The sequence below is a fragment of the Camelus bactrianus genome, chromosome 5 (assembly GCF_048773025.1).
Source record: "Camelus bactrianus isolate YW-2024 breed Bactrian camel chromosome 5, ASM4877302v1, whole genome shotgun sequence".
Taxonomy (NCBI): Eukaryota; Metazoa; Chordata; class Mammalia; order Artiodactyla; family Camelidae; genus Camelus; species Camelus bactrianus.
The window spans coordinates 32634511-32647635 of NC_133543.1; the positions used below are offsets into that span (position 1 = coordinate 32634511).

The window sequence follows — 13125 nt, forward strand, 5'->3', positions numbered from 1 at the left end:
CTTAAATATTAATGATTAATCTAATCTATCTTTGTATTCCATTCAGAGGCAGCTAAGCTAAATGAATACAAGTTATAATCACACTCTGCCTAATCATCAGACCTTAAATCTCTAACGTACTTGATACATTCCTAAGCTATTTTCTATACAGCAAAACCTCTCTAGGTCCTTTAAACAATAAGGCTGGCATGGAGAATTATACTAAATTACAACTACTTCATGAAATTTGATTTTCACACAAATCTTGTGAAGAAGATCAGTTTTCTTTTTTTTTTAACTTTCACTTGTAGTTGATGAATCTGAGACACAGCGAGGTTAATACACATGCCTGAGTTTTCCCAGTTAATTAGTGAAAAGGTGAGTGTAGAACTCAGGTACTCTAATTCCAGTTCAAGCTTTATTCCCTTCATTATGGCCTATTTAATATTTGTTTTACACTCTAGTTATTCTCGAGTATATCACAAAACTGAAACATCAGACAGAGAAGTGGAGTAGAAGACAGAATAGAATGAAAACAGCTCGCTCTGGTGCCAAAATGAACCTCACTCTTAGGGTTTGTTTGGCTTTGGCCAAACGTACTCAACTTCTCTGAACTTTTTCTTCACTTGTAAAATGTAGATTATTACACAGTATTTGAAAGGCTTTTGTCCAAAAGTAATAAGATTATCTCTTTGGAAATAATTTTTAAATTATATACTTTATAAACATCACCCTTATAATTGTGACTATAGAGCCAAATAATTAATTATCTATATTTAATCATATAATAACAGCATACATAATTTAAGTAATTCCAAATTTATTCACTATTTGAGTTTTTTTTTTTTTCCTATTGAAGTATAGTCAGTTTACAATGTTGTGTCAATATCTGGAGTACAGCATAATGTTTCAGTCATACATATACGTACATATATTTGTTTTCATATTCTTTTTCATTATAGGTTACTACAAAATACTGAACATAGTTCCCTGTGCTATACAGTATCTTTGAGTTTTAATAAAATTTATTCTCTATGCTTAGAAATACAACAAGGCCATGTTATAAGAAGGAAAATAATACATATAAATTTAGTCTGATCTTTCTATTCCTAGATTGTTCCTTTTTTCTATGCTTGCAGGGAATAAATATCACACTTTTTTTTTTTTGCAGTTTTATTTTATTTTATTTTATTTTTTAACATCTTTATTGTGGTATAATTCCTCTACTGTAAACTGCATATATTTAAGATGTACAATTTGATGAATTTTGATAGATGAAACCACCACCACAATTAAGATAGAAAGCACACTTCTTTGCTCAGTGGTTCTTCGAATGTGGACCCCCACCAGCAGAATCAGTACCACCTGGGAATCTGAAAGAAAAGATGCAGATTCTAGGGTCTCTCCCCAAACCTACTGGATCAGAAACTCTGGGGTTGGAGTCCAGCAATCTGTGTTTTCACAAGCTTTCCAGGTGGGTCTGATTCATGCTGAAGTTGGAGAACCAACGCCTTAGATTAGTTAAAGCACTGTCTTAAAGTAAGTCCTGCTAAATCCACAAATATGCACTCAGAAGTTACTAAAGGTAAGGTACTGTGCCCGCTGAGTAGAAAATTCCATTATAAAGCAGATCCCGCAATTCCTGCTTCTGACATTCCAGTCTGGAAACAGAACTAGGGAAGGGGAAAGAACTGTGTCAAGTTATAGGAACATTAGGTTTAAAATCCAGCTCGTCGGGGTTAGAAATGGCAAATAATTCACTTTAGGATCCTGTTAGCCTCACGGATCAGGAATGTACCTCAAAACAGGCAGTTTCCCTCAATGTTAGCAGGAGGGGGTCAAGGAGAGGGAATACAATACTCGTTCAGTCACAAGACTTCTCTCAAAAGAGAGGCTATTACTTTTTGCTCTGCTCAGCTCCTTGAGCAAAGGTACATTGGAGGAGGGATGGTGGAAGAGAGAGAGACATCACAATAAAAGAGGCAGAAATGGTGGCACTGTGTAGATCTGGTGAAAAAAATCCCTCAGAAAGGCCCCCAGCCTGGTGGCATTCCTGGACGGGAGTGTCTACAAAGTGGAAGAGAAGCTGCCACTCTCCTGAGCATATTCCCCAAATGCGTGTCATCAGAAAGCAGTTGAAGAACAGAGACTTCCAACTATTTTGAAGCCATAAAAAATTGGGGGTTGCACTTTCATAATGTATGTTTGGGTGTTTATTTTTTTAAACATACAGTTAATAAGACACAGACAATAGAACTGAAAGGCTAAAAGCACGCAAATAAAATTGCTAACATTTTCTTCCCGTAACCAACCCATTTTATTCACATGACCCACAGTGCCTTGCTCACCTCACAGGGAAAGTTCCTAATTTAGACTGAGGTGAAAAGGCATGAAAGGTTGCAGTGGGAAAGGGAAGGTGGGTCTGCTTACCACACCCTCAAGCAGCAGTGGTCCAGATAGACGTGAAAAGACTGCAGTTTTTGGTAGTTAATGTGTATGTGAATATGCTGGATCCCCTACCTACTAATAGTAGAAAGGACATTTCCCTCATCCTGATGTTGTCTCACCAGGTTGCTTGAGAACCCAGCACACACAGCTTCTTCTAGTGGTAGGGGGTCACCATCGCATGTAATGACAGGAATGTCTAAAAAGCGACTTGAATGTACTTGGCTGACACATTACCCCTTTCCCCGTGACTCACAAACCCACAGTTTTTTAAACATAGCAAAACAATACAAAATTAGTAGTGTGCTTGTGGGTGCTTTGGTAAGGTGGGAGGGGGTTAGGAGGAAAGGGCTTTGAGAAGCCCAAGGCAGGTTTAAAGGTAGAGCCTGAAATAACAATTCAGTGAAGAAGAATTCAGGGAACACGAGAAATTGGAGCCAGAAGTGACTCATAATCATTTGAAGAAAAGTTGGGTAGGTTTTAGATTAATTTTTGTTTCTGTTAAATAATATTTGTGTGTGTGTGTGTAGCACAGACCACAGATATTAAGGAGGTGATTTTGTTGGCAGGAAAACAACGGGAGGAGTAAGTCAGTTTGATCTAGAAACAAGAGTCAGGCAGCTCAGACTGAGTTCTTAGGTACTTTAGGCTGGGGATTTAATGTGTCAGAGAGAGTATCCACACCAATACTGTATTTATAATCATGAAACCCAACTCAGAAAATCGAGAGCCTTCCCTAGGGATTTATTTGGGGACTGGCTGTCCTCTTTGCCTAACTTTACTGCCTGATACTTCTCTCAGTTTCCAGCCAGGATGAAGACCTTCACATACTTCTCCCCCATGTCCTCCCATACGTACCTTGTAAGCACCCACTTTAATGTGACTACATTGTCATATTTGTTGTGACTATGTCAGGATGACTAAATCCTTGAATATAGCCATTTATCTCCACAGCATGAATGAGTATATGAAAGAAAGAGAAAATGCTAGAAAAATACATCCTTATTAGTAATTTCAGATGGAAACCAATGCTATATACGGTATATTCATTGTGAACTAAACCTGATTATGTGTGAGCCTGAAGGAGTGCTTTTGTCTGTTATTAATTAGAAGGAAGAAGACCCCAGACCCCATTAGTATTGTGGAGGGTAGAATGAGATGGGTCCCATAGGCAAGCCACCCCCAAGGAGAACTTTCTGTATAGAAGTAACAGCTTCTAACAGTGTCTCCCTCCTCTCACAAGTGAAACCAAGTCCCCTGGCTGACACCAGCTCAGGTCTTGACGATGGAATGTGAGCTGGGGGTGGGGCTGGGGCTGGGGGTGGGGAAGGAGGCAAATGCAGACATTATACCATATTCCATAATTTACAATTGTTTACTTTTTATTCCTATGAAAACAATGACTTTCAAAAATCAATAGGAATCCTCAAGTACTAAATCTCTGTATATTTGAGGAGTAAAAGATGAGCCAAAATGAATATAAAATTTTGCCTCTACAATGATCTTGATTTGGGCAGTCAACTTTTCCATCACTGTTGGACCAAGTATAGAGATTTACAAAATTCTTTACAAAATTCAAAGAAGTATTTTGGTAGCTTTCTAGATTCTTACGTTTTCACACCCTCTTTAAGTTTGCATCCTGATCAAGGATGCAAAAATACATTTCATTTTACTTTTCAGTTCTTCTCTTTTGGTGGTAACTTCTTGAATACATATTGGAAATGATTCATATATCATAAGATTTCCATGATTAATTTGCAACATCTACCATTGGTGTGGAAAAAGGGAGTGGAAGTTACGTACTTGTATATTTGACATTCAAGAAGAATAGGAGTAGGAAGTGAAAAGAATGAAGGAAAATAAGAAAGCCTGGTGGATATTTGTGGTATATACACAAAGTGAGATAAAGCAGGAATACTATATGAAGAAATGGATGATTGCTAAGGAGAGGGCAAGGTTTATACTTCAAGCTCATATGGCAAGAAAGTACCAGACAATTGACATAAAACAAATTTGAGTTTTTTTGATAGAAAATATTAAATCTATGCACACTTAAAAGGTACTAAAAACAAGCTCAAGCACGAACAAGCTTGTGGCTCTTTGATGTAGGACAAATTCAGGAAAGAGCCGTTGGAGCCCTACGAATGAGTTTTCCCAAAGGATCATAAAAGGATGCAGTGCTGAGCCAGGGCACATTCCTTCTCACGGTCTCCTTTACCTTTTCCCTGCTTCCTTTCTGATGTCGTTTGTTGTTTATGGCTGAACATTTAAGGCTTCTTCCTTTTAACGAATTCTTTAGCCTTTGACTTGCCTGTCACCGCTGAGTTTTATGCTTTTGTTATAAGGCAGTGAGCTTGCTCCACACACAGTCCGAATTGAGCAAAAACCCCTTCAAAAGCCCCCTCTCCTCCCAAATGATGGCATTGTCCTTTTTAATGTACACTTAGAGAATGAAACAATCTGTTTCATTCCTTGTGTTAGAACAGCTGGAATGAAATGAATAGAGGGGCTGAGCAGTTCTGCAAAATCTTTGATAATAGAGAAGTACAAGTGTTCCCCGTCAGCAGTTGGATAATAATTTCTCTGGTATGAATGATGTAACCAAGTGGTTGTACATTACTGCCCCATTCTTTCTTGTCCCAAGACACCCTTGGAAACGCGATGCTACATCTCAATGGGATTTTCCAGTACAAAGATTCTTTTCAAATAACATAATTGTGGATACACACCACTCCTACAGAGGTAAGTATACTGAAGATGTGCCAAAACATTAGGGCAGAAATTCAGTTCCCATGGCACACAAGCAGGAATCCAACCATTTGCTGCAGTAAATACATTTTTTTGTGGACTCCAAGATTACAAAGTGTATACTCTCTATAAGACTCAAATTACTTGTTTATTTGTTTTGGAGCAAAACAATCTGATAGATGAAACAAGAGAGAAAAAGATACAGGAATAGAGAATATTTTTGTTCCACAGCTGAAGTTGGTATGCTTCTGTTGCTGTCTAGGGTAAGAAGCCTCTAGGTGTGAGTAATGATATAAAGAGAATTTGTTGCTTCACGTTGGTTGAACTTTTACTTCCTTGACTTTCAGAGACTATATAAATGAAACAAACCAACAAAATAAATAACAGCAACAATTAAAAAATCTTCCAATCTAAGGTTCAACCAAAATGAAGTTCAGGAGAAAAAGAGTAGTATAATAGTTGGAGACAAAGTGAACATAAAGAAATAGTTGGGTGTCAAATTTCTGGAAATCATATTATATGCACAGCAGTCGAACAAACCTGACTTTAAACATATGAAGATCTACTATCTAGAACATATGATGGACATAATTTGGATAGCTCTAGAAGAAGAAATTAGAACCAATGGAAAACCCATAAAAGGGCAGATGCCAGCTCAAGATAGAAAAGTAAATTTGAAGTACATCTACTCAGCGGTACTAGTGCTCATCATCACTGGGAGTTCTCAAGCAGAGGTGATAGTGAGGAAGACCAAGGGACCCGTGCCATCATTCCTGAATTTCCCAGGCTATGATATTGAAGCCATGATGGTACAGTTTATACTTGAAGAAGTTTATTCCCTTGGGAACATTGTGGAGCATGAAATATAAGACTTTCTTCTGTTGAGAAGTGGGGAGGTAAGGAAGAGTTGAACTGTGGATCACTCTTCAAAACGGTAGGCTTTAGTGGACACTTGTTTTGGTCTAGCTGTTATTCCCCCTCTTTTTTTTTTTTTTTTTTTTATGAAAATCATCCTGATTTTCAGAAAACAACAACAAAAATAACAACTCTCCCCTATCCTACTTCATTTGGTTGAGTTTCACAGCCCCTGGTTCTAGGGGAAATCTTGACATAGTTTTGCTCAATAAAATCATGACATTTGTGGCCACAGTGATTTGTTGAGCAGTGAGTGTGTAATTTATAACCAGCCAGTTGGGCAAAAGAAGCTGAATGAGGAGTCTGTGTTACAGTTGTTGAGAGGTCACACAGAGCCTAGAGCTTCTGGAAGCCATCTTGTCATCATGACAGAAGAGCCTATGTGAAAATAAAGTCAACTCAGGGTAAAACAGAGCTGAGATGGGGGCAAAGTAAAAGGGATGACAAATACATGTAAACTCTTGAAACCAGCAATGTTAAAACTAACTCTACCCTTAGTATGTTTATTCTTTGGGCCCTCTCCCCCCCAAAATAATTGTTGTTCTTACAGTTATTTGAGTTGATTTTCTGTCACATGCTGACAAAGTGTTCTGATTACTACATGGATATCCAGTGAGAACCATCATGTAAAGTCCCTGGATGATCAGCAGTCACCAAGGGCCAGAAAAAGGGCAATGGCAAATTTGGCCTCCTTGTGGCTTTGTTTAGGGGCTGGCCCTGAATATGATACACTATTGATCTAACGAGAATCTCTTCATATTATTGATTAGATTGTTTTTTTTTTTTTTTTCTACCTCTGCTAAATAATTTGGTTTCCTCATGGCTTTTTCAAACCAATCACATCTGATTTCCATTATTCTAGATTTTAGGCCATTTTACTTTTTATAAGCCCAAATACCAGGGTGTAATTTGGTGCAATGAAAAAAGCTGATAATTAAATTGATTGAAAATGTTTACTTGTTATTGTCTTACTGGAGTGCATCCTCCATTTCTTTATTCTTGTGTTGAGTTATTTTTATTATTGAGCTATGTAGTATCTTTGTGTTTCACTTGAATACCCTAGAAAGAGGGAATTATATTATGAATGCTTAGAATGATGTAGTATTTATATAATCATTTTATGTCTATTTTGATATTTGATTTGTAATTTTTAAATTCTCCTCAAAATACTTAGGTCAGGTTCCTGGTAAATATGATTTTTATTTGAAAAAGAATTTAAGCAATTTGATTAGACACAATCTCTAGTACATAATGAATCCTTAAGCAGTTGTTTTTCTATTTTGTTTCTGATAGTGTGCCTTGCAATGACAGAAGACAGCATGATGAGGGGAAGTTAAAGAAGTAAGAAAATTGGAATTTAGAATGTCAACATCTTGAGGTAGGTAAATGCTATATATATAGTTTTCTTCATTTCTTACTTTTGATGGTGAAGAGAAAAAGCCTGGGGTTTTTTTTTTCAACTTTCTTGAAATAGTGAAGAAAGGAAACCAGTATCTTCTTCTTCTTCTTTTTTTTTTATTGCAGTGCTTCTTGAATTTTTAAAATAGTAATACATATAAAGAAAACAATAGTACTAATTCTGAATACTGAAGTTGCAAGACAAGACTGTTGGCAATGAGGGGACTGGCCCAGGTTCCAGCTCCTCTAGTCTTATCTGACTAGTTTTAGGGCAGAAGGAAGCAATATTTTGGGCTTACCTATAATTTAAAACCATCACCAAAGCTACGTATTCTAAAAGTTGGTCACTTTTTAGTGATCAAGTGGCTCCAAGAGGAACAGAACTCTTGCTTATTTTCCCAGCCAATTCCACTTCAAAACATTTCAATAAAAAGAGGAAGAGATTTAGGTTGTTTCCATGTCCTAGCTATTGTAAATAGTGCTGCTATGAACATTGGGGTGCATGTATCTTTTTGAATAAAGGTCCCCTCCAGATATCTGCCCAGTAGTGGGATTTCTGGATCATATGGTAAGTCTATTTTCAGGAATCTCCATACTGTTTTCCATAATGGCTGCACCAAACTACATTTACATGAACAGTGTAGGAGGGTTACATTTTCTCCACACCCTCTCCAGCATTTATCATTTGTGGACTTTCGAATGACGGCCATGCTGACTGGTGTGAGGTGATACCTTATTGTAGTTTTGATTTGCATTTCTCTGATAATTAGTGATAGTGAGCATTTTTTCATGTGTCTATTGGCCATTTGTCTGTCTTCAATGAAGAATTGCTTGTTTATGTCTTCTGCTCATTTTTGGATTGGGTGGTTTGTTTTTTATTATTGTTAAGTTGTAAGAGCTATTTATATATTCTGGAAATTAAGCCCTTGTCAGTACATTGGTAGATGACTGAATAAAGAAGTTGTGGTATATTTATAGAATGGAATACTACTCAGACATAAAAATACATGGATGGACCTGGAGATTGTCATTCTAAGTAAAGTAAGCCAGAAAGAGAAAGAATAATACCATATGATATCACTTATATGTGGAATCTAAAAAAAAAAAAAAAGACAATTGAACTTATTTACAAAACATAAACATACTCACAGACATAGAAAACAAACTTATGGTTACTGGGGGGAGGAGGGTGGGAAGGGATAAATTACAAGTTCAAGATTTGTAGATACTAACTAATATATATAAAATATGTAAACAGTAAGTTCATACTGTATAGCACAAGGAACTATATTCAATATCTTACGGTAACTTATAGTGAAAAACAATATGAAAACAAATATATGTATGTTCCTGTATGACTGGGACATTATGCTGTACACCAGAAATTGACACAACGTTGTAAACTCACTATGCTTCAATAAAAAAAAATTTTATTTATATATATATAAATATATAAAAATAAATAAATAAAATCAAAGCAAAAAAAGCTTCTGAGCATTAGCGAAAAAGAAAAAAGGGAGAGAGAGATTGTTTTAGTCATTGCAAACTGCTTGCTGAGATAAGGATATGTTTGTTCATATGAAATTATCTCATTTTGGCATTTTTTTAAGGATAGCTACACCATTTACTTCAGTGGCTTAGAATCTTGTTAACAGAAGGCTTGAAACATGAGTCTCTTCTTGCCTTCATTGAATCTTTTGTCAAATTCGAATAGAGCAACTGGGACCTCTGACTTTGTGTAAGAATGCACTAAACCTAGAAAGTTATGGTTTAGGGTTATGCCTGCAAGAATGTAAAAGTGTTTCTTTTATTTGAGGAATCATACAGATAACATATGTAAAAGCTATAACAATAAGCAAACAAAATGTTTTTTCTTTATGGTCTCCGTAACAGCAACGCTTTACAAAACCAAAGAGCCAATGTAAAATTCAAATTGTGGTCTAGACAATAAGGATGTTTTACATTTGTGTAGTTAAAAGAGATCTGGTTTAGAATTCAGGGACTGTGGAATTTAATCCCGTCCAGGCTCTGCCTCTATACTCTGTCCTCTGCCAGTAGGCAGTCTAGACCCATGCTTCTCAAGCTTGTGTGATTTTGGAATCACCTGTTGGGCTTGTTAAAAATACAGATTCCTGGGTGGACCCTACCCCAAGAGATTATTGACTTAGCAGTTCTGGGGTGAGGGCCATGTGTTCACATTCCCAGTGAAGATAATGTGCTGATCCTTGAAAATTCACTGATCTAGACCTCAGTGGTCCTTGACTTTATAATGCAGAGATCTGATTAGAACTATCGATTATAGCCCCCAAATTAAAAGGAGATAATATTCTACTTTTTAAAGGGAAAAAAATTCCTGTTTAGAAGTTCCATACTTTAAAATATTAATAAACATTTAATTTAGATGAATAAATTATAATAGTAAAAGAGAAATATATTTCTCACAATCACCTTGTGGGAAATCTAGGACAAATATTGGTACCATTGTCCATTAATGGAAATGGAAGCATGTCTAAAGTTATCCAGCTGAATCTTAAAAAAAAAAACAAACATAAATACAAAATAGAAACAGACTCATAAGCATAGAATACAAACTTGTGGTTGCCAAGGGGGTTGAGGGTGGGAAGGGACAGACTGGGATTTCAAAATGTAGAATAGATAAACAAGATTATACTGTATAGCACAGGGAAATATACACAAGATCTTTGTGGTAGCTCACAGCGAAAAAAAAATGTGACAATGAGTATATGTATGTTAATGTATAACTGAAAAATTGTGCTCTACACTGGAATTTGACACAACATTGTAAAATGAGTATAACTCAATAAAAAATGTTTAAAAAAAGAACAAAAAAGCAAACAAAAAATCATCAAGCTTTGATACGTAGAGTGTAATCTACATTTTTAGCTTTAATATGTATAACTATATATAATTAATACATTATATAACTGTACATAATATTATTCTTATATGAAAGAAAATATTAAAAAAAAAAGTTATCTAGCTGGATAGCAGGAGACTTAGGACTAATCTTGTCTCTCAACAGACTCCTGTTTTCTTTTGTTGATATTTCACTGCTTTTTATAAGTAAATAATTACCCCTTTATGGTCTGTAATTCATGATATACAGAAGGAGGATTATTTCTTGCTTAGGTCAAAGATGCCTCTTGAAAATGGCTTTATAGCAGAGGCAGGTAATAGTTGAAGGAGGAGGAGGAGGAAAAGACAAAAGGAATAGCATATTCTGGAACAAGTCACCTGTCAGCTTCAAAGGTAGCAACAGTGCTAACAAGAGAGCCCCAGTCTGTATTCTTAAGCAAGAACCCTCAATCCAATATACTCCTGTGGTGTAATATACATATATTTTCATTAACTGATATGAAGCACCAGCAATGAGCAGCTTTGGCTAACACTGCAGTTCTGTACCCTCCATTGGAACCTAATTACTCTCCCACGCTAGCAAGTGTTTGCTCTAACCTCACCTTCAGTACCTCAGCTGTTGGAAAATAAGTCCCCAAACATTCCTTGATTAAGTTCTTGTTGCATGCTTGTAAGTTAATACTGAGATGCTAAGTCAGAGGGTGGAGGTGTAGTTAGTGACAATTAAAATTAAAAACAAAGTGAGAATTAATCTGTTCTATATAGCTGCCAGCAGGCCCCCTCTGAAGGAATGCCAGGGTGGAAATCCGGTCGCCTTAACATGCTAACAAGGATGCACCAGCTTGTGCATTTGCAGTAAACACCAGCCATTTGGCACACAGTGACATGTCAGGCCATCCAGCAGGCTGGGCCTCATGATGCTTTTGTTTTACCTTTTGTTTCACCTATATTTTTATAGACACTTTTCACACAACAGCTTTGCTATTTTTAAATATTAAAACAACCTGTAAATGATGCTCTTTGACTTCCATCTTTTAGTTGTTACATCTTTTAGCCTATTCTTTTTATTCTTGAGTTTAGAAAATTAATTTTGAAATATATTTCTGAATTGTGTGCAAAAGAAACAGCAATAGTTATTTTGTAACGTGGCTCCCTGACATTATAGGCCAGTAAAATTAAATAAAAATAAGGACTGACATAGGGTGAGCAATTTTCTGTTTAATGAAAAGAGCAATGAAAATGTAACACTGCCTGTTATAATTCTCTCATTTATCAGCAGAATAAATTTTTGAAAAATAAGTAGAAAATATAATGTCAAACATTTTAATTATTAGCTTTATGAAAAATACAAAAATACAATGAAATGTCTTTAGCATTTTTTTTGTTCAAGGTGCACCCCTGGAAACTTTGTTGACAGCCTAGAAATGCCAAGAGCCCCTGTTTGAGAGAGAGAGGGTCAATTATCTGCTCAGTTGAGAAGGTCATGTGATAGGCATGCTGAAGTGATAGTTTTGTAACTAGCTAAGCAGTACTTGACACTACTTGGGAAAACAATGATCTGCTCAGTGACTAAGGTTATTAGAATGCTCAATGCTTCCCACGATATTGGCTAATTAGTGCGATGGGTCTGGCCAATAGCTGTCTTTTCCTTATCAAATCTTGAAAGGTTTCTAAGTATTCCATCACCATGACGTTTTGAGGATTTTAATGCCCATGAATTATCATACTATCAGTAGGAAAATGATATTTGTTTTTTAAAAGTTTACTCTCTGCTTGCGTTCTGTCATGTGAGATGAGCGTTCTGTCATGTCAGAAAAAAAAATGGCATGTTTTCAGATTGTGTATAGATTTTGGCACATGAAGTTACATAATCTGGTGGAGCCCTGTGTGCTCTGTACAGCACAGACTGGTGGGCCTCTGTCTGGTCAGGACCAGAATAGCTAGACTTCTTGGCCTGCTGCCCATAGGCTGTCTATCTGTGGCCTTAAACACCATGCAGAACTGGGTGTGATAGTGAAAGCCCGCAGATGGTCAGCAGGAGAGTAACATCCAGTGTCTGCGCCTTTGCCCTGGTGCCCACGCTCAGCAGTGCAGATGCCACACAATGACTTCAGCAGCTGGCTGCAGCACTCACTGAGTCCGTTTTGAATAAAGATCTTTCGGAACTTCCTTCAGGTTTCCAGGGAGGAAGCTGTGTAGCCCCAGTAGTGCCTGGGGTGGGAACTCGGTTGAGTGGCATTGAGGAGGTGACTCTGGGTAGTCAGAGCTGAGGCGGGTGACCCTACATTGTTATTTTACATATAGTGAGTACATCTATCTTATTGTGGATTGGTTGTGCACTTTTTTGATGTCCCTGCTAGCTCTAATAATACATACATTCATAAATTGAATCTTGATGGGAAAAAATTCTGTTGGATTTAAAATGATTATAAGAAATTTCAGCATTACGTTTACCAATCAATGGAAGAGGTTTCAGGTTCACTAACTGTAATTTTTAACTGTTTTAATTTTTGAACGGTTTGAAAAGTTGATTTTAAAATTGTAACATCTGTTTGTGATACTTTTTATGAGAGATGACTATTAATGATTTGAAGATATCATTATTAAAGTGTCTAGACTGGGGTGTGCTTATATAAATTTAGGTATAGGTGTAATTTAAAAAGTTAGAGAAGTGCTCTCTGGTACTCCTGGGCAGGAGTGGGAGTTCTAGCTCCCCACTGGGATTCCAGTGATACCATCTGGGCGCTGTGTCATTTCAAACCC

General features: G+C 36.6%; 1 long non-coding RNA gene across 1 annotated transcript in view; it reads left to right on the forward strand.

The window, feature by feature from the left end:
• LOC105083375 (uncharacterized) overlaps window positions 1-13125 on the forward strand; it is a 231078-nt gene that overhangs the window by 83024 nt on the left and 134929 nt on the right. Inside the window, exon 2 of the long non-coding RNA XR_006721152.2 lies at window positions 7381-7465. This is a non-coding gene — a long non-coding RNA (uncharacterized LOC105083375). The remainder of the gene's footprint in view (window positions 1-7380; window positions 7466-13125) is intronic.